Below are 21,529 nucleotides of genomic sequence, written 5' to 3'. Positions count from 1 at the left end.
AGGTGCTCTCAAAGGTCATGTCGTCGTTTGAACAATTAATCCTACAGTAGCCACAATTTTGGTGGTTTTGGACTTCTGTTGACTCATTTGAAGAGAGGGAATCTCACGCACCAATCAAAGTTTAGCATGCCAACAAAAGTCTGCCAGTTTAAAGACCCTGAAGAGTAATTCAGTCATTTTCCAGAGATACTGAAAGCAAAGTGCAGGAGTATTGTACTGAAGACCAAAAACGTAGTAATTGATCTGCAGATTGGACCAGAGTGAAAAGGAAGCACCATCAGCCGTGATGAATATAAAAAGACCACTCAGTCGATATGGAGCTTAAAAAAAAAAGGCGAAGCCTGGCAGAAAAAGCAGAAAGACTTCCTGTGGCATTTAGCTCCAGGCAAATGGAGGTGAGGGGAACAATGCAGTTGCAAAGATTTGATGAATGATGTCTGTTGTCTTGAAAACAGATTCAGTGGGAAAACATCATGATGGTGGACATCTCTTGATAAAGATCGACAGACTGCCATGGGTCTGCTCCGTTGAGTTCGGAGCTAGAAAGGGGGAGCAAATCTTTACATGTGCAGCTTGAGGCTAGACGCTCCGAGCTCTGACCCCGTGACTTTGACGAACTGGGGGAAGAAACAACGCCATGGGCCACAGTCGGTGGACAGAGGGATGTGAAATGCAATGAAAACACTACACCATTTTAGCTTGCACACATACAAAAAAAAGAAAAAAGCAGTCCACAGACACAGATCCATTAATCTGTCAAAGTGAAGATGTGCAGTGAAAACGTACCTCGGTATTGATTGCACTGATGTAGCTCGAGGTGCAGAGGGACACAAGAGTGGAGTTAACAGATTGAAAAGAATCAGAAACGGAGGAAGAGAGGGGAGAGGAGTCGGAATTTAAACATGGCCTCCAGCAAACAGACTGTATCTGTCTATTTTAATTTGCTTTCCTAATTATCTGATTACTGCCTGTGCCTGTGGATTCATTCGTTTCTCTAAATATAGACCCAGATTGTTCTAAAGCTCTGCTCACAAATTCTCTTTGACTGTTTGGTGATGAAGAAAAACAAAACTCCAGCACAGCAAAGAGCCCCCCTCCTCAATAAGGAGTGGGTCTCCTTTTAAAGCGTTTGTTAATATGCCTGGAAGGCAGGAGTTTTCATCTCTTGTCCCACTTGAAAGGCCCTCATCAGACTTTCCAGATGTTTCCCTCTGCCCTTTCATCCGCTCGCTTTGTTGTCAACAAAACAGCAAAAGTTTTGTCTCGTTAATTATTGTTTGCTCTCCGCCTTTGTGTTCGTGTGTCTCAAATGCCATGTTTTGTGCCTGTAATAGGAGCTGTGTTGTGCATTTATCTAGGCTGTGGGGATGTAAACGTGCAAGGAAAGCGAAGAGCGGGAGAAAAGAGTGACTGAAGGAAGTCTCTGAATCTCATTCCCATAAATGCTGCAATTTTGTCACAGCAGCTGCAGCCTCGCATATACTCACTGGGTGTCCTTTGGCACTGGTGCTGTGACGTCCCAGGTATCGCTCCCAAATTGATGCTTGTAGGAAAAGGATCCCTCAGTGTCTCATTTAAATGCTCCGAGTAAGCGGTTAATGTTATGAAAAGGCATATTACAATCAACTGGCAACGCCTGGGGTTGAAAAATAAAGCCAGTGCAGGAGTGCCCAAAACTGGAGTTCCTCCAATAGCCACTTAAGACAGGAGTCAGTTCTCACACATTTATACACCCATACTTGCATTGTGGTAAAAATCCCAAATTTCAGCTTTAAAATGAACTGGTACAATGAATAAACTCTGCAGGAATAAATTGGTAAGTAGCTCACCTGTCTGGGTTTTGTTAAGTCCTAAAGTTAGAGGTATGGATGCTTCAGACCTGCTGGATTGCTTCACTTTTAATGATTTGAGTCACCTAACTCGACCTCTGCAACGTGTTTGTGGTGTTTGTCGAGCATTTTTAGCACAATTAGCCAACAAGCAATAGAGCTTACTAAGTGCAGTCAGTCAGAGTCAGTCCACTAAGTTCAGACTTGATTATTTTATTATCCTGTTGCGTTGCACTGATTAGCAGTTATGTTTCCGTGCAGTTACACCCATAGAGCTTGTGAATGCTGCTTGCTAACCAAGCCTGCTAGCAAACAAATCTAGCTGCCCTTCAGCTGTAGTGAGTGTAGACTGCCAGTGAGCTGTTTACCTCAGCTGTCAATTGACTATGTGCACGTTAGCATATGCTACTTCCGGTGCGGAAACTCCTGTGGGGAGCTTTGTTTCCCGTGTCCTATTCGCGCCCTGTTTATGGTCCAAAACGAGTTAAGCAAATGAATGAATCAAGCCGCGATTTACATTTCTATAGATGTCTTGGGCATTTACCCAGTATATCTGTAAATGATGTTCATCGACTTGTCGATATTTTTTCCCCGCGCCTCAGAGCAAAAGAGAAAAGGGATTCAAATGTTATATTTCTCAGCTGTCCCTCGTTTATCACGGGTGTTATGTTCTAAAAATAACCAGTGATGGGTGAAATCAAGTAGCCAATTTTATTTTTTGACGGTGCAAAATGTTTCGTGGACATCGTGGACATACAGCACTGCACTTCAGAGTCACACTGCTAGCGATCGATGCAGCGATTCTGTACTGTACAGGAGAGACGTCACGGAGGAGATCGTCTGCAGCGATCAGGACGCGGGACACAATGTGACATAAAAAAAGCATGCAAACTTGCACTAAAAAAAACTCGCGAAACAGCGAGGTGAAAGGTGAACCGCGTTATAGCGAGGGACCACTGTAATTTTTAAGGTAAGTCACAACATACCCTTCGTAAATACTAATGTATAGAAACCGTTACCAGCAATCGTTCATTTTTTGTGTGGCTTTTTTTCTTTTTAACATGCTGTGTAGGTGTGTACTTGACTAGCTGATCTCAACATAACGGGGAAACATCTGGTTTGACTGTTCTTCACCTGTAGTTTGAATGCTGAACATTTGCCTGTTTAAATCATAAGACCAGTCACTATACAGAGATGTGCTTCTGAATGTGGACGATGTGTCTTCTGCTGCAGTGATGCAGTTCTGCTTGTGTTGAGTGATGTAAACAACTGATCGATCTAAACTCTTTAAACGTCAAAATTGATCGTTAGATTTTTTATGACACAACAGTGGTGAGTGTTCCCACCTTCTCCTCTTTGTAACAACGCGATCTTTCCGTTTTCGAGTTTTGGACATGATTTTGGAGTATATCTTTGCAGTAGCGATTGACCGCAAAGTAAAGCTACTGAAATGTACAACCCCACATCCGGTCTCAAACCAGGAAGTTAGCATTTTCTCGTGCACAGGGTCAATATGTGTCCAGACCATTGACTGTAGAAAACATGGACGACGCGACAGCTCCCCAAAAATGAAGCCAAAACGTCTCTATCGCCCCCTGGTGTCTGGCTGCAGTATAGGTCATAAACCCCGCCTCCTCCATGTTAGCGGATGGGACTGGGGTCAGACTAAAATTAATTAATTCTCCTTAGATAATTTTTTTCCAAAGATTCTTTCTTTTGTTTTCAATAGTTCTCATCACGCTGATTGATGTTCAAGGGGTCTCCTTTCCCATAAGTTTGATTCTAATTCCTACCGCGGTGATGTTAAATTGGGGTGAAACGTCATCATAAGAGCTTTGACTGACAGCTGCAGTCACGGAGAAACTTGCGTATCTCTGTTCGCGAATAGCAGCTAGAGCGTAGGCTCTGAGAGGAGGGCCAGCGTTTACGCTACGAAAACACGACCGAGTGTTTTAACCTGACAGCCTGAGGTGTTCTTCAGTAAACTGGACTACCCGACAGAAGGACCCGAGGCCCCGCTGCACTTTTTCGGTAAATTAAACGTGTTTGTAAGCTAATCCGTAACTACCGTCCTTAGCTAGCTCCTGAGACCTAGCTAGCTAAAATGAGCACTCGGCTGTCAGGGTTCGTTTAGCTGTGCAGGTGAATGAATTTACTAAAGAAATCAAGAGAAACGCTCCGGGCTGCTCAGTCACTAATTACTGTTACTGTACTTTTATTACAAGTATTATACTGTAAAAGCAACAGGCTGCACCCTGCTTCAGCTCCTGTGCAGAGCTGAATATTAAATATGTGCAAACAACACCATGTTTTCAGTCTAACAATTTTTTTTTAAAGCTTCAGTAACTCATCATTAATCAGGAACTATGGATTAAAGTACTGTAGTGTACTGTAATACTGAAAAAATGTAAGAGAAGAACTTCAGATCCTGAGTGTGTGAGGACAGAAGAATCAGCTTTATTTCAATATTGAGGGATAAAATTTATATCTGAGTTTGTGATGATTCTGTTGTCTTTGTGATTACAGGAGCTGCCCTCAGATTCAGACCTCAGCACCACCCAGTGACAGCAGACAGATCATCCAACTGCAAAATGAACTGATGAAAACAGTACAAAGGTTAAAGTACCACACGTGCTGTAGTGAAAGCTGCAGCTGTTTTATTGATAAAGTTAAAGACAAAAAAACAAAAGGATTAATCACTCATGTAACTGTGTCACTATATATCAGCATTAATAGGACCTCAGTTTGGTGTTTCACAAAGCTGCTGATCTCAGACCTGCACAGCTTCCGTTTTAAACACTTGATGTACTCAGCTGCATGAAGAGCATATGAGATTTTGTCTAACACAATTAAATAAAACCTGATAAAGGTCAAAGGTCGTCATTTGTATGTTGAACTACAAACTTGTCATCTGGAATTCTTTCACAGTTTTTTACACATAGTGTGTTATTTATCATAAAGTGATTCAGAGTTATTCATACCAGAGTAACCAGAGAGGATCACATATTTTTAAATATATAACTTTCTACAGGACTGAATATAATATCTTTATGTAAAAGTCCGGAGCCTCTGGGGAGTATCTGAGTATTTATAACATTACACAAACCAAAGGTCTCCATCACAGTGTTCATGAAATGCTGGGTTTATCCATTTCCTGGGGTGGGCCTACGGAGGAGTGCTGAAGATTTCCCTGTGAGGGAACTGCTGGTGAGGAGTCCTGCTTGATCAATGCCATGAGCTTCAGTCTTCCTGGTGTTTCTTAAATGAAGCCTCTCTCAGTGGGTCAACAAAACTTATGGCACAGGACAGCTGTGATGAAAGAAAGGGAAGAAGTTTCTCCAAACCTCTGGACCCAGGAAACCCAGCTTGGTCCTGATGGTCTCCCTCACTAGTTTCTCTCCAGGGTGAATGTAGCTGTTGATATAATATGGACTCTATTATTAAATGAAATGAACAAATTAGACTACACTACTGAAACGTTCTGCTGATGTTTTTAAAGTCTCCATGTTACCAGGATGTAGACGGCTCTGAAGATTTAAACAGTTTTAGATCCATTACACTCACAGTCTTATGTTAAAATCTCACAGGACAGCATTATATTTTTGATATTAACAGTAACTCTGGGCTTCTGTGGAGTGAGCAGCTGATCTCATCGCTGTCTAAAAGTGGATTTAAAAAAAAAACCCATAAGTGTTGAAGACTATTAAGAGTAGCAGGTGTGTAGCATCACTAACTAGCTGGCAACAAGCCTCCAACACAGTGCGTATGCTAACAGCTAATCTAACTAACGAATTAACAACAGAGTGATTTTAGAAGTATAAGATGATAAGCTGTGTGTCTTTTTATAACAGTGACATGGTTGTATTTACCTTAATTAAACGAGTCGTCAGTCGCGGTAAATCAGCAAATAAACTCGAGCAGCCGGGCTACGTAAAAAGTGTAGAGGGGCGTGTTTGCGGTCACGTCCAGCGGGTGTGTGGGCGGGAGCGTTATACAGTCGCTCCACCTCAAGTCACTAGTGCGCAGACTCTGGCTCCAAATTTGCAAGATGGCAGCCTCCACAAGCGGGGTATTTTGGCTTCATTTTTGCACAATGGTAGGAGGCGGGGTCGCGTCGTCCATGTTTTCTACAGTCAATGGTCCAGAAAAAGGCTCTACAACTTAGAGAAAGTCCAATATGAGTCAGTGGGTCACTGAAGCAAATTCCTGTCTGATTTAATCAAATCTTAGCTAAGTTGTTGAGGTTATCGTGAGCTTTTCTGTCGCTAAGCGCTGCTGTTTTTGCCACTGTTAGCCAGTAATAGTGCACCTTTATCTGAAGTGGCTCTAACATTGTTGGATTTGAACACTTAGCTAATAAATTCTCGTTCAATGTGAGAATGTAATCAAACTGGGAAAGTAATTTTTAAAAAGCTCAAGCCTAACATTAGCTGGGATAATGTTAGCTTATAGCCAGCTGTTGTTGTTTAGTTGGCTCATTATCAGCTCTCTGGAGACGTGAGGGTCGCATGTCTACAATAATTAAGTGATATCAAGAACATCAGGAATAAATAAGCATCTTTTTGTATGTTAGAGCTCAGGAGATGAGGTTTGAGGTGAGGAAGAGAAGAATAATGGAAAGAGAATGAGAGAGAGGAGTGTTAGAGGAGGAGAATGCCATAAAGAAAGAGATGAAAATAAAAATTCTGAATGACCATATATAATTTGAAAGGGCTATATGTGATATATATATATACTTATATATGTATATAAGTTATTCATAAGGCATACTATGTATACTATGTATGTAGGAGGAACGGTGATGTTCTTTGCAGCCACTGTATTCATGCATGGCATTCTTGGCTTCCACAAACTGGTGCCCACTACTTTGTGCTTTATGGATTCATTCCAAGTTTATGAGAACAAATCAGTTTGTCGGAAGATGTAATTGCAAACTCATCATGTATGTTTATGAGTCCAACTTTTGTTTTCTAGTAAATAATCTCAAAAATGACTCACTGCACTTTTAACAGAAGAAGAAGAGTCAAGAAGCCAGTCTTGATGTCATGGTGTCTGTGTACATCTCTTATATACAGATTATGATTTTTAACCTTCAAGTGAAAACAAAATAAAAACATCAGACTGGACATAAACCAGGATCTGGTGTCTGACAAATCATTTTACACCACCAAACCCCTAGTGTCCACTCGGGAACTCGGAATTATTATTAATATTAAGAAGTGAATCTGCTGATTAACAGGTTGAAGGTGACGGAGTGACTATAAGTGGAAGCCGCGGGTCCTCGGCTAAGAATATTTGGGTCAATGTGTAGCCATCTCCCCAGGACCCTATTGTGTCAGATTATGTGTGTGTGTGTGTCGCATTTCTTTAAATGTTTGCCTGTGCTTATTGATTTCCTGTTCGTCCCGCTTGATTGATAGGCCGAGCACATTCATCTATTAGTTTTGTTGCTCCGAAGCAACTGCTCAAGAAGAAAGGGACAGAATGCTTTTGCGGTGAGAGTCTGCATGTCTGTGTGTGAGTGTGCTCGCAGGCAGCTGCCTGTCTACCATTGTCTAGACAGAATCATGTGCCTGCATACTGAGAGAGGAGGTGACATGCTGAAAGCTGCCTGTGTTGATAATTCTCCACGACACTCATTTGCTGTGACAGAAACCTAAAAGTTAGTTGCTGCAGAACTTTAAAAAAAAAAAAAGGATTTAAAGTGACGATCAGCTTTTCAGCATGAAACACTGAGCGAACAAGACAGCAAAGAGTTAAGGGGATTACGATTATGAGAGCAGCAAAGTGTACAATACAATATTATCAACTGTATGCATGCCCCACTGTGACTTCTTTGGGTGTTTTCCACGATGCGAGGCAGAACTGATGTCATAAACTGCTCATTATTCACTGCATTCAAAACCAGATACAGAAATAGTTTCAGTGTTTCTGCATGAAAGGTCTGACACACTTTCCACCATAACTCTCAATCCACTGCATCTTCTGGGGATCTTTAATGGAATCACCACACACACCATCCCCAATCAGCCCCCATAATGCCTCGCTGCCTGTATGCCCGCTGGTTATGGCTGTGCCACGCTATAATAGTTCCCCCCTTATCTGACACACAGTTATGCAAATATTAGGTTCCACCCGAATATCTGTGACAGGAGTTTCTCTCGCTCTCCCTTTTCCCCTGATTATGCAGCGATAGGCTCGCTCGGCCCGGAATAGACTACTCGCGTATAATCGTGATTAGTCATATCTCGTGTTCGCAGCGATGTAAAACCCATCACTGCCTGGTCTTTATTGTAGACGTGTGTGTTTCTGTTTGTGTGCATAGCATACTGACGGGCAGCTGTAGACAGATGGAAAATCCTTTTCACGCCACCAGTGCAGATATTGTATGTGTTGTGTTGTGCTATGCCGTGCATTTACTAATGATGACGTGCTGATGCCTAAAAGCTCCGAATGCCAGTCAAACATTACTTCTCTCATCAGCTAATTCATTTTCCAGCCATCAGTCAGTTAAAGAGATGATTAAAGGTGGATTGCATTAGCCATAAACGCATCACTGAGTTTTTTATTAAGCGCTTCTATTAACCGCTGGTCTCAACCTGTGGCTAAGTATGCTTTAAGTTCTCTCACAGAAATCGATGGTGTGTCAGCATGTTCCATATGAAACATGCTGACACACTATAAGATGCTATATCAGGCAGATGAGGAAAGGAAAAACTATAAACACGGTATAACACAGTAACATGTGATGTTCAGGAACCTGCCTGTAACCCAAGTGAAAAATATCCCAGAAGAACAAAGACATCAATGACAAACCTTCTGTCATGGTCCGTGGCTCTGTGTCTGAGGAAGGCATTGGATGTCCCGGTGGCCACACCCTCGGGTTAGGCCGTCACCATCACACCTGCATCTCATCCCAGGTGATTTGGTGGAGGAGGATTTAACCCTGCACAGACAGCTGCAGACACTTCACAGTGGTAATTTGGCTCCCCACTGAACCATTGTATGTGCTTAGTGTCGCATGAGCTGTGCTTATTTCGACTCAGGTTTGTTCTCAGGTTTCTGTCCGGCGTGCTGTGCTAGTGCCTGTCCTCCTGCCCGCTCGGACGTCCGAGTATTCCACCTGTTCTCGTCTCCGCCTCCTCGGACTTACCCTCCACGGACGTACTCCCCTTTCCGGGTTCCATGGTCCGGCTCAGATTGTAAGCCAGACTGCCTTAGCCCTGCCTAGTTGTATCTTCCCATTCTCCTGCACTCTAGTAACCTTTTCCCCTTTCTGCTGCAGCCTCCCACATTCCTGATCACGGCTCCCCTGTGCCCCTTTGCTTTCCTGGTTTTCTTTTGAGTAGTTACTCGTTTCCCTGGGTTGTCCCGGGTCCCTTTTTGTTGTGCGAATAAAACTTGAACTTGCCCACATTAAAGTGAATTGTGTGCGCTTTTGGGTCCCGCTTGTGTGCGAGCCACGGTTCATGACACCTTCAGACCTTGATCCAGCTAGACATACTGTACAGTTACATGTTTATATTCGACTACAATAGTGTAATAGTAATCTGATCATACAAGAAGATTACGCTTATTATTGCAATCCCCTTTAACTATGATACACACAAAGCTAAAGCCAAGGCTGGCCTAGAGACTTGTTCACCTGTCAGCCTTCAGTCACTCGGGAAAAATGTTTGTTCTCCAACTAGTTGGCAACTGATTGCTGACAGTCGCTGGGTGAAATAAGTTGCGAAGAGATCAACTAATACATGCAATAATAATAAAATTCATTTAGTTTCCAATATTTATTTTCTTCAACTCCTTCCTCTGACTATCTTGTTCTTTAGCTGCTAAAATGTCTAATTTTTCAATGTTTTCCGAGCTTTAAAGCCGAGTGTTTAGAAACAAGCTTGTTGCAGATTGGCTAAGACTTCCTGTTCTGTCGACTGGTTGTTTTTTATAAATGTAAATTCACTAAAAAAAGGGCTAATAAAATGCTACATTATTGCTGATGGTTGGAAATTGAAGCATGCTGTCCATAGGGGCTCTTTATACCTGAATGTGCAACCCAATGTGATTGGCCAGTATGAAAAGTGGACTAGAAATGGAAACCAGAGAACTTCTAGTAACAGAAATATTATTCTTTATTAGAGATTTCTTCTGTTTACCTCAAGGGACACTGGCAGGATATGAAAATGGGGGACTGCAAAATCAAAATCAAGGCTAATATGTTTGTATTTGCAGGCCCCCGTTGCTGCCTTTATTTGCTGGGTAATGTGCTTATGTGAATCTGTTCAGGTGGAGCTCTCATATGTGGCTTGAGTCAATCAGGTAATGGTGTCAAGGCAGGCTGACAGCAAGGCTGAAGGAGGTAGTTCAGAACGTGAGGAGTAAAATAACAACCAGCTTCTCTCTTTCTCTCTCTCTCACACACACACACACACACACTCCCAGCTCTCTAACACACACAAACTCCATCTCCCCGAGGGGTAGTGATCTGTGACTCCTCAATGTTCTGTGCACATCTGAGATGACAGCACACACAACATGGCCAGCGCACCAGCCTGGGTTCCACATGATCACCCACAGCAGTACTGTACAGCAAACAAGATACAAGCACAGTGTGTACAGACAAGGCAGCAGGCCTGGAATTCCACTGAAGCCAGCAATGTCACACTCAGACTGAGCCACACACATGCAGTTTGTGCCTTGTTTCAGCCTGCTTTGGAGCCAGATGTTCAACCGCTGCCTTTTAGGTAGGCATGGCTATTCCGTTAATGATGATGCTCTGGCCAGGTATTGATGTAAAATAAAGAAAAAAGTGGTATTGCTACATTTTACATGTTTTTCCCCATCTCAACCTCATACTAAGCAGGTGTGAGGGTGTGTAGTGGTCTGTCTCTGGTTCCAATAGCTTAAGTAATCTCGCTACAAGTATTAACAGCTTTGAACAATTAATTATCACCAAATGAATTATCTGTGATCATCAGAACATCAGATTATTTCCAATCATTAGTACTCATCAGTGCTTCTGAGACATTTACATATTAGCTTAATTCTTTGCAGACGATGTCCAGTTTTTTGTACCTGACATCTTGTAGATTTGAGGCAGAAGCGTGACAAAAAGTGACCCTCTGAATGCTGGAAATGCAGCAAGTGGCCTTAATAAATTATGAAGAAAAACTTGTTTGCGAATTATTTTCACCCCAAGAGATGAAAACGATCACATCTACTAGAATCAAGGGGACCAAGTTGAAAGATTTCTACCATGTCATTATGAGGAAGCAAGAAATAAAAATAGCTTTTGGATCTTGGATAAAAACAGTAATTTATGTAGGTTTTTTGTGGGGGTTTTTAATCAGAGAATGTCGGTGTAGCCCAAGGAATCTGGCATTGGGATCAATTTTTTATAGATCACAACTTTGGCTTGGATTTGATGGTGAGCATAAATTTGTGTCAGAATGTTTTTATAAATGAGTCCCTGTGATACTCATTATAATGGACGAGAAACACCGATGCCGACTGCTACAGGAGGCGTGAATCCACTCCATCCTGCCTGATTGTAAGGAAACAAGTTATTCTCCACAGGTATGAATAAATGTTTCGTGAAACATACAGGATTTTTTTTTTCTCTTTTTTTGTTTTGGGGTTTTTTATGGCGAGGGGGTCTTTTACCAAGCATTTGAATGTGTAAAGGTGTACGTTTATTTCTTTATAATTTAAAACCTGAGATGTACCGCTCCCCCTACCCCCCCACCCCCCACCCCCTTTATTATCAGCAGAGGAAAGAGCGAGCCAGATTCAATTTGAGGAGAGGTAGTGGATCATGAAGGCATTTCACCAGTCGGGAACAAATTTGATATCCGTCTGGAAGTCAGAACCCAGAACGGCAGTGTTGTCAGAAAAAGTAAAATGTTGCTTTATTTGCCATTCCAACTCCAATTTCACATCATTGCTCAAACTTCTTTTTTTTTTGATCCTATCATATTTTCTGACATTTTCCTACATTTTTGGCCCCGCCGCCCCTTTACCCCATTTACCAGCAATTCCTCGTGGACCTATTTAAATTGCATCTTATGAAATGTGAACCAATTACGCTTTCAAAATCTTTAGCGGCGCAGAAGGAAAAGGTAAAGCTGTGATCTCATCTCCTGCTTCCCGCTTTTGTAAGATCTACTTTTTAGCATGCTTTGAAGCACGTAATGAGGCGCATTTCATTACATTTCCACTGTTCCGCTTTTCACAAGCGAATTTGAAATAATACTGGCAGAGGACTGTTTTGTCATCATGTGCTGTACAGAATAACGTTACTCGGTGTCTGGCGTGCATGCTTAAAATCAGTTGTAGATGAATGGACTCGCTGCAGTAACAACTTTCATATTCTACCCGTATCCATTATTAAGGAGCAAGAAAGTCCTCTTTGCTTCTTTCTTCGTTAACTCTTCAGCTTCAGAGAAACTTTTCTTTTTCTCTTAGAGATGTTTGCCCCATCACTTTTTTTTTTTGCTCCGTTAATAAAGAAACAGCTAGTATACTCATTTTATAATTGCTTGTCTCTCGTTCTCTCTCAGCTCTGCAACCTTTTGCAAATTTCTTTTGCTAAAAAGGCAACACTTAATGAATAAAAAGCTACCTTTCACCCATGAATTGTCTAAACAATGTAAGCTGCTTACTGGGCGTAAATTTTTAACCGATTATAATAGTGTAATTACACACCAAAACCACAAAATGAAAAGAAACAAGGACCCTCCCCACCTCATCACCACCACCCTTCTGCTCTTAAAAATCATTTAGTTCTTTTATTCCATTGAAAGTTATTACAAGACCTTTTTTGCTTTCCGGTGTAATGAGCGTGTTGCCTCCTCCTGTAAACATGGAAGCCAATTCTGTGCTCGCTTACGCAGCTTTTTTCTTTCTTTCTACTTAATAATCCAAAGCAATCAGGCCACATTTTAAATTTCAAGTAGGAGCTAGTTAACCTAGCTGACAGACTGAAGCATGGGGTTGGCATTATTCCTGGAAAACAGCGAGCGAGGAAGCAGAAGTACAAGAAAGAGTGAAAAGAGAGAAGACGGGGTGAAAAATGTGATAGCGGCGAAGGTGCCGGGGGAGTCCGACGATGCAAAATGAATAACAACACAGAATAACAACGGGACAGAAAGCGAGGGAAGAAGGAAAGAGCGAGTGAGTAAGATGTGTTTCACTGCAGGAGTTTGTGTAGGAGTGAAGGGAGGCCCTGCGGTGCCCCGAGGTAATCTGCAGGTTTGTGCGCTAGCTCTCCAGGACCTTGCAGGTGCGCTGCAGAGAAGATGTCACAATTGTTGTTGTTTTTTTCTTTACACACACACATATTCATACGAGCCCACAAAGATGTACAGGTATAAACACATGGGCATAAAGTTCCGCTCTACTCGGCTTCTCACCTTGTCATCTAGAAATTTACTTACTTAAAAAAAGAAGTGAGTTTTTAGCACTTTTTCTTCCTCCTCTGCACCTCAAAATAGGTTTTTCTCTAGCTGTGCTGGCTAGCAATGTTAATGAAATATCTTTGCAGCAATGTCATAAACCGCGACCTGTAAACACCATCTCTCATTAAGATGAACAATATGTGCTGTATAGACAGCATGCAGCAGCCAAATGTCCTTGGCTGTCTGTCTTTATGCAGTTTCAACCGTTTCATCAGATGCTGCTGTGTGAACCGAGTATCCGATTTTGTGTTTACCCCCACAGTCACACACACCTCCTTTCAAATCTCTGACAAACTTTGATAGTAAAGGCTAACATTTTTAAATAGAATCCTACTCTGATGGGCCCCTGTTCTCCCTTTCCTCTTGTCTCTTTGTATTGTGGCACGAGAAATGAAAAACAATGAGATTTAATCATCCTATTTTCCTTTTGCAAACAATTAGATTATGGCTTTGTTTTCTTTCAATTTGATGAGGGAATCTGACACCATTCTTCCCCACAATCCGCAGTCATACATTATGGAGACGGCAGAGCGTGCTTCTGTTAATAGGAATTGACAGGAGCTACTGCAGAAATAACAAGAGCAGACTTCCCCGGCGTCTCGGGCCCCACCCGAAACACTGCGCTTCCGCGGTTAGACGTGCGCGCACGCCACCGCCAGCAACGCACGGCAGCAGTGGGACATCCACAAGACGTCCTCATCAATTATGAAGGAGCTCTGAGTACCATCCATTACACCCAATCAGCTGGAGAAATCACTGTTTTACCACCATTAGCATTCCTCTATTCATTAGGAAACCACACGCATACGCACGCACATCTGCAGACAATGCATTCGATAAGCCAGGATGAAAATGGAAGAACTAAACAGTCTTCAGAATGCAAAGAAACCAGTTCCAGTCCCTGGTTTATTCATGACCTGAATAGCATGCCTGCACAAACAAGCTCCATCTAATGTTAATTAAGCAGAAAAGAGGCTCGTTAGATAGGGAGAGAGAGAAAATGGATTAATCCTAGGACGAGTGGACAGAAACAGTCGATTGGAGAAGTGAAATGGGTAATGGGCAATGTCTTTAAAACGATATGAACAATGTAGTTGCAATAGAATAAGGACACCATCAGCTTTTATGCTGGTTTCCAAAAAAAGCAGTTCTGCCTGTGAGCAGGTCTGTAGTTTACCCCGGGAAGCTGAAAGTTCAAACACTGGAGCAACCAGAGTAATCGTGAAAGCTCGTGGGTAACTAATGCAGATATACGTGGTATAAGTGAAAAAAAGAAATGAATTGACCTTGGTCACCTGCACGGATGAGTCTGGGTCAAGTCTTTCCGTTAGATGAGCTGATTACTAAAGCTGCTGACACTAGAGCTTTACACTTAAAGCAGTAAGCGATCCATTCGTTGTACGGGAAAACTGTGGGAAGCTTTATTTAAAATGCTGATAAGCTTGATTCAGAGAAAAGCCAAGCTTGGAAAAGGTTAAACACGTCAATGCCCAGTGTATAGTCAAAGAGTCTTAAGCTGGGCAAACACTGTGCGATTTTTCAGTCGCATTATTCAGCTCCTGCTCAAACAGTACGATTGAATCGAAGGGGGCAGAAGTTCATAGGTCACGATGCAGGGTCTCACACTAGTTGGCCCGATGCTCTCATGTGCTCACACTGTGCGTCCATAACATGAAGCTTATAACACAAAATCTGTCTCTTGCTCTCCCTCTCTATCTTTCACTCACACAACACACAACCCCACCATCAACTTTGCTAAATCGTTTATGAAAAACATTGACCAGGCAGCTGCAACTGAGCAGCAATGTCCATGCAACTCTTTTCACGGTTGTTGCGATCGTGATAACCGTGAGGCCACATCGAAAAGGCTCAGATGAGCTTGCCAAAGTTCTACAAGTTGTGCCTCCATCGCTTGTCCAGATCACACGTTGCACTGCTACTCCGTCTTTTTCACTTCCATTCTGTGTTTGCGCGTGCGCAGTGTGAGAAGTTACGTTGACACCCTCAAGAGGGGCGAACGGGATTTTTAACAGGTTTGATTTTCTTGTGACCAAACGTGAGTTGTTGTGAGTTGTTAATCGCTTCTCGTTACCCCACGTATATTACACGATGCACAACACACGATTAAGGCAAAACTCGGGCCGATCCCCAAAAGATCTGAAAAATCGTCTCAAAAGGGGCCAAAAATCGCACAGTGTATGCTCAGCTTTAGAGGTTCTGGATCACCAGCGGGGCTTTACATAACACATGTTAAGGGAATGTACAGTTATTTTCACTCATCATTATTACCTCTATTACCCTTTTCACCCTATCACCTTTAGGGTGATGCTCCATAGTTTACAATATCAAAAAATGTTATTCAAAGCAAACCATTTAAACCTGCTTGGTTTATATGTAAACACTGCTTTGATTTAAAACGAGACAAGTCAATTTTAGCTGAACACGGGCCACAGTGGCCCTAATTGGTAATTACTAGATAATGGCACATCGATTTAGCGTTCATTTCCCAAGATTCCCTTGTGTCAGTTGCTTTAAAAAACACTATCACATCTGTCTTTTTAACATGGTAATTACAGAAGAGCTATAAAATTAGCAAACTGACCCGGTTACTATCTATCGAGCATCAGGGGCTCTAAGAAACGGGTCATGAACTCCAGACCAGCTATAGGGGCCATAACTTCGACAGTTTTAAAAGTTTCTTGTTAATGAATTTCCAAGAAGAATGTGTTTAGCTTCAAGGATACTGTAGCCATAAAGGTCAAGACCCATTGCACAAATCTGATAACACGAACACGTATTGGGTGACAGCTCTGTTTGTAGCCATTACTCCACTGTCTAATCCAATTCACTCCAAGGCATCTCCATCAGATACTCGCTCGTACTGTAATTTGGTTACGGAAATGGAAGATCAATTAAAGACGTGAGGTAGAGCCGAAGCTGCAAGACCGATAAAAAGATATCGGAAGGGAGAGAGTCCGTTCTGAGCCGAGGATCCGTCTACAGGTGCACACCGCCTCCTTTGGAGAGCTGTCAGGTGGCATATTTGATGTGGCGGTGCTCCGCTTCATTATGCATGCCATATTGAACCAAACCAAAAGGTAATGAAGGTGAATCAAATATTCACTGGGGCACAAATCACTGGAAGCCACAGCCTGACCCCACCCCTCCCCCATCGGAGGCAGAGAGATAAAGCCAGCAAACCCTGTCGGGCTTTTAGTTTAGGAAGACGAAGTTTAGCCTGGAAAACATGAAACACAGAGCAGTGGGTTTTGTATGCGTTAAGATTTTTATAGCTCCGCTCAAACATTTATTATGAGCCTACACCTCATAGCAACGGTGGAGAAAAATAACTGCGTGGTTTTGTGTTGAGCCCAGTTGTGTTTCCTGACAATGGTGCTGCTTTGAAGTCAGGTGTGCTTTCTCTCCTTTGTTCGTTAGCCAGAACAAGATCTGTAATACAGATGTCCACTGGTCAGACTAGTCGGGGAAGGTGTCTTTTCTGCTAAACGAGTCTGTGGTGGGTTGAAAAACAGTAGATTTTTTTTTTTTTTTTTTTTTTTTGGGGAGCTGGAACAACTCTATCATCAAAGCCTTTCTGTTCATCCGTCCTTTCTGTCTCTTTCCCTCTCTAACTACATCTCACTAGAGCACTTGCCCCTCACCCTTGGCCTATCTCGATCTCTTTTATATCCTCTAGTGGGAAATCAACCACATGCACGTAAACAAAGCTCTGCACACATGCAGGTGTGCACAAACACACACATACACACCATTTTGCATCGCCACGGGGCTGAAAGAAACTTCTATCAGCGCAGCTTTGTCTTTCAGGTGGTAATTAGCAGTCATTGTTGTTGTTCTGCTAATCAGAAATCTCACACACCAATGAGGGTCATTATCTCGCCATCAGGAAAAGGAAGAAAAAAAAAGACCAGCCTGGCTCAGGGAAGATGCAGAGAGATGTGCCCGTATGTGATATGTATTGTGATAGAGTTCAGCGCCTTATCAAATAAAATGGAGAAATTGGATATTTTTGATGATTTGCATGTAGAGGGGCTTAATATCAATTACGAGATGAGATTGTGTGATTGTTTCCTCCTCTGGCTAATTGTGCCTTCAGACTTATGGATGCATTAGTCTGAAAATGCCTTGAGGCATGCTGCCGCGCAAACACTGTAGGTCAAAGGGTTAAACAAATCTGAATTTAGTCAGAAATGATAAATGTGTATAAATAATCCACTGGCCTCCAACAGCCAAAATGAACAGGCTTGCTGGATCGAATGAAATGCCAGTTCAATAAAATGTTGGAGAAATACATAACAGCAAGTGTAAGGTAGCTGTAAAACTTTAGATTGTGTTTAACTTACCAAAGTGCATTTTATTTCTCAAGAGTTCAACTTCTTTTCATACCTTTTTCATAACTGAGACAAGGAATGTGTCATTTCTTTCATCAACCTTTGTACAATGATTTAACTGGAGAGTTAAATCATTGTACAAAGTTAGTTAGAGTCACTGTACAATAAATGCTGTTTAGTGTTTCTATAGTGTAGTGGTTAGCCTACCGTGGGAAAAGTCCTCAGTCCACAGCCAAGAGCAAGCAAAAAAAGTCTTGTAGGGAGGCATAAACTAGTGCATAGCAAGCAGAGTCAGGAAGTGTATTCAGTGTAAAACATTTTTAAAATGAGGCTAAAGTAAAAGTCATAATTAAACTTTAGAGGGACAGCACAAATACACCTTTACGGCTTGTTACATATGCTGTTTTGGCCTGACTAACACTTGTCATGTCAGCTGTAGGGTGACTGAAGCTTTATCTATAATAATGCCAAGGAGAAATTTGCATTGCTTGACATAACAGTGACAACACAGAGGTTTCTCTGGTGATGTCAAGTCACAGATTGTAATGTATTTGCCAGCCTGTTGAAGAATACATGTTGGCAAATACCTACTTACTATACTGTAATACTGACCATGACTGGCAATCGTTCTCCCAGCGACTACCATACACCTCCAGCAACCACTCACACCTAGTCGGGCAATTCTCATTTTTCCCTCAAGGCCAGTGGTTGCCAAATGGTTGCAGACCAAGAGTTGCATTAACTGTCACACGTCAATAATGGTGGACAGGTTAATGTCACATGGTTGGCAGTCACATGCCTCGAAATAAAATCTGAAAGCTACCACCAGTCATATACACATACCAGCAAAACCACCACAGCAAATTCGTTGATGACAGCCTGACACATTAGTGAGTACTATTATAAAAAGTCTAGGTACTGGAGGCTCCATGCAATTTTTGGATCAACTGTATATTATGATAGGCTTATACTGCCCTATTACTTTTATGCAAAATACATGAGTAGCCTGAACCCTTTGATTAGTGCCTTGAATTGTTTATATAGACAGAATGTCAGATATTAAGAATACCAAACATCAACCAAGGGCGCCTGAACTTCAGAGGACAAATACTCTGCCACTCTACTGGAACTCTATGCATCTTTAACAAGCATACGTTTAAATCCCTTCCACTTTGCCACTTCTGCGTCCCCCTCCTGTGTTGATAACTTCATTTAGACCAAACAATCTTGAGATGAAGGTTACTGTGGATGGACTGCATTCTCGATTAGAGGCGGATAAATAAATAATGGACTCAGAATGAGGCAACAAATTATGCTAGTCTCTCCAATTCAAATCAACGGTGTCCAATCTATAGCTGTGTCCTTGGGATGGTGTGGTTTGGAGAGCTGGGGGGCATGATGGTGCACAAGAAATTGCTGACTGTCATACGTGGCGCTCTGCTGGTCACTCCGGGGAGCTGGGCGCCTGCTTTAATCAAGGTCCCAAGCACGAACAGAAAGCCAATGCAGGGGCTGTGGATTCAGGGGTCACAGTGTCATCCAGCATTATCCCTCTCTCACTGACTCTCACTTCTGTTCTTACGGCGTTAAATGCTCAGATATGCAATCACACATTTTCTATTAGTCCCATCTATCTCACCCATTTCCCTCACCTTCCTCTTCCCCTGTGTATGTCAGCCCATTCCCGAGCTCGTTCCCTAGCTGCTGGAACAAAGCACCCCATTGGGTGACAGCACGCACAGGTCAGCTTGGCCTTTCCTCTCAATTCACCTCCGGGGTGGATTACTAAATGGAAATGACCACAGGGTTTCACGGGTCCACCCCGATCAGCTCATAGCTCCTTCTCTCTTTCAGCCAGTTCTCTTTTATTTTCAAGCGGGCGAACCTTCACCCAGTCCCAGAGACCTGAATATGCAGCCTGCCTCCGCGTCTTTTTTTTAATCCATCGACTGAGGGTGTATCAATATTAGAATTGTCTCCTCTACAGCAGTACATGCAGCAGAGAGACAGCAGAGACTAAACCTAAGCATTTATTTTTCATCTTAAAGGGGTGCCCCAGAGAATCACTGGCGAGTTTACAGTGTACATACAGTTGGAGAGACTTGAAAGAGACAAATTTTAAAAATTAATGGTCAAAAAGCTGCTCAGCAGGAACAAAGCCATTCTGACCTAAGACTGTGTCAAGCTCCAAGATATCTGAATTCAGCAATTTCCATAATACTGCTTCATCGTGTCTACACGCCCGATAATTGCCGTGTCTTTCAAACACGGCAGCGTCTCATAATGCAGACTTTCCTTTCAGACCTTAGAGAGCATCCCTTCATGACCAAATACATTATACCGCATTCACAGACTGAGTTGTGCTCTTTATGACAAGCAACCTGATCTCCATTTAGCGAATCGTCAGCCTGGTTCCAGACATATCTCGTCTCTTTTTTTTTTCTTTCTTCTTCTTTCTTTTTAAAAGAGATTCAAATGGCTCTAATGTTGTGGTAATTAAAGGCAGTTTCCACAACTGGGGGGAAAAAAATAACAATGTGAACCAGACCTAGCCAATAAAAAAAAGAGAAAAGTGTGTGTTACATGAACATGTGAGGCATTTCACTCAAACAAACAACAAATCAAAGCAGGAACAGAAGTTTTTTCATCAAAATGTCAGGTGATAGAGCAGGTTTTGACAGGTGATCACATGGTTGGGGGTTTGATAAGTGACTCCTCTATTTGTTGGGAGTGTTTATGGGTAACACGCTAAGCCCTGAGTGCATTTTCTTTCATTTTATTTTATTTATATGGTGGTCAAACCCAACTGCAGTTATACTGTACTGTAAGGCAGCAGTCCCCAACCCCCGGGCCATAGGTGTGTGAGTCGTTTGGTACCGGGCCACAAAAGTTGTGACTCGGGTGTGAAATTCATGGTTTTCAGAATTTTTTATCATTTTTAGCGTTACTTTTTTTAATCGTTTTTATCGTTAACTTGGGTTCCCTGGGTCTTTTCTGCTGTGTTATGAATAAATCTTTTTTGTGGTACCGGTTCGTGAAAATATTGTTGGACATAAACTGGTCTGTGGTGCAAAACAGGTTGGGGACCGCTACTGTAAGATTAAGACCCTACAGTCATAGAGAGTTAACCCCAACAGTCAAATACGTAACCCCGTATGAGCAAGCACTTGGCGAAACTGGGGAAGAAAGACTCAATTTTCACAGGAAGAAACCTCCAGCAGAACCAGGCTCAGGGAGGGGCAGCCATCTGCTGGGATTGGTCTCATATGACAACTTAAACACACTGTAAACACTTTGTAGCACCTCGCAGACGCTACAAAAGTTGCCATATAAGCAGGTGTACAAACCACTATTCACTACACCAAAGAGGAAAAAACAGACAGGAACAAAAGGTTGCGCTGAGTAAGAAAGTAACAAAAATGGCAATTCGGTTAGATTATCAGGTTATGAAAATATTTCTTGCTTGGCAGCAGCCCTCTAGTAAACATATTGGTATCTTGCTGCTGTGTCTCATAAGCTTTGTGGCTGGATGAGATAATGTGTTATGAGTGAGACTTCTGTGGCAAAAAAAAAAAAGAAAAAGAAAATGTGTTTGTGAGTCTGCTTCGCGGCTGCTCAATAACTACCTGCCTGCCTACAGTCGTATGCAAAACAAATTGGAAATATGTGCCAGTTACAGGACGCTGATGTTATTACCAAAACAAATACAGTGTCATCACTGCGGTGACCTCCTCCATCTGGCAACATTCCTGTAATTCCAGTGATGGGAAAAAGTATATGAAAATGATCTACGGGCGTATTCTCCCACACAGTTTAATTGGAATGTTAACGTTCCCTTCTTTATCATTAGCCCTGCAGTGACTTGTTCCCTCCCTCAACCAGCAGAAGGAGGAGGAGG

The 21,529-nt window shown here is 42.3% G+C and overlaps 1 long non-coding RNA gene across 1 annotated transcript; it reads left to right on the top strand.

Annotated features, from left to right (window-relative positions):
• The first annotated feature begins 2,208 nt into the window (after positions 1 to 2,208).
• On the top strand, positions 2,209 to 6,466 carry LOC146521965 (uncharacterized). The gene is made up of 2 exons (XR_014870049.1): positions 2,209 to 3,860; positions 4,356 to 6,466. It is a non-coding gene; the product is annotated as an uncharacterized LOC146521965 (long non-coding RNA).
• The last annotated feature ends 15,063 nt before the right edge of the window (positions 6,467 to 21,529 follow it).

This window comes from Neolamprologus multifasciatus, chromosome 3, assembly GCF_963576455.1.
Source record: "Neolamprologus multifasciatus chromosome 3, fNeoMul1.2, whole genome shotgun sequence".
NCBI lineage: Eukaryota > Metazoa > Chordata > Actinopteri > Cichliformes > Cichlidae > Neolamprologus > Neolamprologus multifasciatus.
This window is presented reverse-complemented; position numbering and strand designations above follow the sequence as displayed.